This window comes from Orcinus orca, chromosome 5 (genome assembly GCF_937001465.1).
Source record: "Orcinus orca chromosome 5, mOrcOrc1.1, whole genome shotgun sequence".
Taxonomy (NCBI): domain Eukaryota; kingdom Metazoa; phylum Chordata; class Mammalia; order Artiodactyla; family Delphinidae; genus Orcinus; species Orcinus orca.
Window position 1 is genome coordinate 16,610,243 of NC_064563.1, and position 4,427 is coordinate 16,614,669.

The 4,427-nt window shown below is 44.2% G+C and overlaps 1 pseudogene; it reads right to left on the bottom strand.

Annotated features, from left to right (window-relative positions):
- Positions 1-1,509: 1,509 nt before the first annotated feature.
- Positions 1,510-4,211, bottom strand: LOC125964482 (14-3-3 protein gamma-1-like; annotated as a pseudogene).
- Positions 4,212-4,427: the final 216 nt, after the last annotated feature.

The following is a 4,427-nucleotide window of genomic DNA, read 5'->3' on the forward strand; positions in this document are numbered from 1 at the left end:
AATGATTTTCTCCACATCAGTACTATATGTTAACATGTTAGGACATAAATGTTTTTATTACATGCTAAAATTATATGAGAATTATAAAGGAATCATAGGACATAGGAATGGATATAGGACATAGGACATAGGAATCATAGGACACAATATTGCAACTTAATACTTCTCTGCAGAAAACCCTTGAGATAGAGATACTGTTAATATTTAAGCATATTAATTACTCAGCAAATGGTCTAAACTGTTTGAAATTAGGATCATCTGGTCCACCTTTTTTTTTTCTTTTTTTCAGAGAATATGACACAGACTAGAGAAAGTAAAAATCATTTCTTTTCAAGGACATTGGTATTTTTTTGCTTTGGCTTGGTTCATAAAATCACAGGAATTCCTGAATTGGTGTTTCTCTCATGAGTGCCATTTACAGAGGAAACAGATGGGACTTTTCTTCCCATAAAGACTGTATGTGGCTGCAGGAGTTAAACATATTTCTCAACTGCAATCTGGCACTGCTTTTTAATTTCTCAATTTGAAAAAAACATAAGGCAAAAATTATGAGCCATTTCTCTTGTTATTATACTGATTACATAGATTCATCGTGAACAAGACAGATGCTAATTTGTGCATAAAGCATATTCCTTTTGACAGGAAAATATACATAAGTTGTGGTTGAAAAAAGACAAGGATAATGTTAAAACCATTTTTCGATTTATGTGGAAAGTTTCCAGTGAAAGACATGATCTCCTGCTTTATCACATCAACAATAATTCCTAGATACAGAATGTCAGTAAAGACACCCAAACAAATCTCTTTCTATGGAGTCCGGTGTCTTGGCAATTGGGAATTTTTGAATCAGTGGTGAACCCAAGCAAATCAAGGAAGGTGAGTGGGATGGAGAGAAAACAATGAGGTCACCTGTGCCCCAATTTCTTGCACCATTTCTTCTACAGAAATTCCAATGTGACCTTCAGCAAGTCCCTTAACATATTTTGGTTTCTGCTTTCCTATTTCTAAATTCAAGATATTTGGATCACATGCTGGCTGTGTACCTTTTAGCTATAAAATGTGATATATGGATTCTATTTTTCAAGCTATGTAGAATGAGTTTGTGGTATAAAGTTGAACTGATATAAATTTAGGGTCAAATAACCCCCATGACAGGTGGATTTTCCCCAAATCCCATTATGACCTAGAAAATTTGGTATTAAAAGCAACTTCCCTCCTGATAATCTTATAAGTACTTAAGTGTCAGAAATTCAAGACCTAGTCAGTGGAACAAGAATGATGTCTGCCAAGAATGATGGCAAAGCAGAGTTTTAGAAGAGTGGAAGAGTAACGCTTAAAGCTGGGAGAATGTCTGTGGTGGTGGATGAACTTCTATTTAACCTGTAATAAAAATCATACTTTTCTTTCAATGCCTAGTCAAAAAGCTACTTACCCCATAACACCTTCCCAATTGCCCCTCCCCCACCCTGTTTTCCATTCCGTTTTCCTACCACTTTGTTCTTTGTCCCTTTGATGTGGTCTTCTATTAAAATTATCTACATAGTAATTCCTCCCACAGTTTTGTAAATTTCTTGAGCCTTCAGACACTTCTCTTCCATTTTTGTGTTCATTCTTCCGTTCTCTTCTCTCACTATTCTCCCACCCCTACTCCCAGACCACATCGTCTAAATATCGAGTAGAACCTACTCAGTATTTCTTTCTCAAATTTAACATTATTTCAATTGACAGATGTGAATATATATGTCAGAGCATCAAAATCATTGAATTTGAACGGTTTCTTGATTCATTATGATTGTAGACAGTTAAGTACCCATCAATCTCTGGCAGACAAATGTTAAGATTTACCTGACTGAGCTTGTTGAAGTCAGGGACGATGTCTTGTCCAGATTTGCGCTGTCGGCACTGGTCACGGCATCTGGCACTAAGCATGTGCTCTCTTAAGGCTTACTGAATGGAACAATCCTGACCTATGAGCTAGGTTAGGATTAGATGGGGAGCTGTGTAGAGAAAACAAAAGATTAGTTTTTTCTTGGATGAATTCAAAAGGGACTTCCAAGAAAATAAATAAGGGATTGCAGCTCTCTATGAACCATATTATCTGCAATATTTTCAGAGTAACTAGTCTTTAACTAACTACAGTTGACCCCAGAGCAACTCGGGGTGGGGAGGTGGTTAGGGGCGCTGACCCCTGCACAGTCCAAAATCTACATGTAAGTTCACTGTCTGCCCTATCTGGGGGTCCAGATCCGTGGACTCAACCAATCAGGGTCATGTAGTACTGTAGCATGTATTTACTGAACAAAACCTGTGTATAAGTAAACCCTCACAGTTCAAACCTGTATTGTTTAAGAGTCAACTGTAGTCTCATTTCAACAATAAACAACTTTTTAATAAACTGTGTGAGACACTGCGATACAAAGGGAATCTTATTAACATTCTAGACTGAATCATCTAAGGTTTTTATCTCATTTTCTTCTTCTTCTTAAATACCCCCAAAGCAGCACTTACTTACCCAATGAATTCCAAAACATTTAATTTAGAAGTGTGGCATTTCATAATCACCGATTTTGATTGACATGGGCTGACACATAGGACGATAGCCAAAGAGTTAGAAAACATAAATCCATGATTCTTAAACAATAGTAACCAAAAAAAAAAAGTTACAGATATCAAAACTTTAGCTGCATCGCACTGAAAAGAAGGCTTGTGCACCTCATAATTTAAAGAGGCAAAACAAGGCGCTACTGAAACCTCACGTTAAACAGCTTATTATTAAGCTGATGGAAAGGAGCAAGTGGTCTCTCCATCTCAGCTTCCCTTAACAGTTTTCCATCAGCTGAAGAAAGAGGTGGGAGGGGTGAATTCATTTATGCATGCACAGATTTACTGCTTTAATAAAACACTATCAGCTTGTTTTAAATGAACTGTTTAAACACCGACTGCAGCCTGTGTCGGCTAATCCTCCGTTCTAACCTCCCCATTGCTTTCACCTGCATTTCACTTAGCTTGGCAGGCAGAGTAAAACGCCTCCTTCAGAACGCACCTGTCTGCACAATCGGAAAAGAAAGCTCCCGTGGGCTCACAGCAAACCGTCAGTCCCGCAATGCCCATGAATCTGTCCGGAACTGCTTCCCGGGGGAGCGGAGAGCAGATCTGAGTAGATCCGAGTAGCTGTCCTGCCATACAGATAGGTTCAGCACTAGCTACGGAGTGACTGGAGCGAGGAAGGGGCGGTGGTGCTGGGGTGCGGGTAGGCGTCGGGCCGAGGCGCCCGCGTGGCCCTTCTCCGGCTTCCTCGTCCTGCTGGTCGCTCCTCCGGAGGGTGAGGTTGTCTCACAGCAGATGCATGACGAGCGTGGAGTCCTTATAGGAATCCAGCTCGTCCAGCTCGCCTGCGGCGTCTTCGGAGGCTTGTTTGGCTAGAGGCAGGGCTCCTCCGGCGCTTTCTGGGTCTCATAGTAGAACACGGAGAAGTTGAGCGCCAGGCCCAGCTGGACGAGGTGCGTGGGCTGCATGTGCTCTTTGCTGATTTCGAAGGCTTCCTCGTGGCGGCCTCCGGAGCTTCGACCACACTGTTTTTCTCCTCGCCGGAAGCTGCCTCTGCCCGGTAGCGGAAGTAGTCGCCTTTCACCTTCAAGTAGAGGACCTTTCCTCTCACGCTGTAAATCAGTGCAGTTTTTTTTTTTTTTTTTTCCTGCTGTACGCGGGCCTCTTACTGCTGTGGCCTCTCCCGCTGCGGAGCACAGGCTCCGGACGCTCAGGCTCAGCGGCCATGGCTCACGGGACCAGCCGCTCCGCGGCATGTGGGATCTTTCCGGACCGGGGCACGAACCCGTGTCCCCTTCATCGGCAGGCGGACTCTCAACCACTGCGCCACCAGTGAAGCCCTCAGTGCAGTTCTTGATGAGGAACTTGTCCAGCAGAGCCGGCACGACGCTGCACACCGTTTCCAGCTCCTTCTCAATCTACGCCTGGTAAGCCTTAACCTTCCCCTGTTTCTTCTCATTCCCGTCGGCCATGGTTTTCTGCTCGATGCTGCTGCTAACCCCCCAGGAAGACCGCTGGGCACCGACCACGTTCTTGTAGGCCTGAGAGAGGAGGTTTCGGTCTTCACTGGGGAGAGGTTCGTTGAGCTCGGTCACCGCCTTCATGGCGGAGGCCTTGTCGTCGCAGCGCTCCACATGCGCGGCGGATCTCCGCGGAGGCTGCCGCCGCGCACGCGCACGCACACTGGCTCAGCGGCGGCTCAGGCAGCAGGCAGCAAGCGGCAGGCACCGCCGCTCGCCCTCTCGCTGGCTTGGACCGCGCGCTGTATTATCTCATTTTCAGATGTGTCTGGAGTGTTGAAAAAAGTTTATAGTTCCTTTTTCCTCCTTTCTAACATATGATTGAGATTTTTTATCCACTTCATGATCTGATGAAAGTGC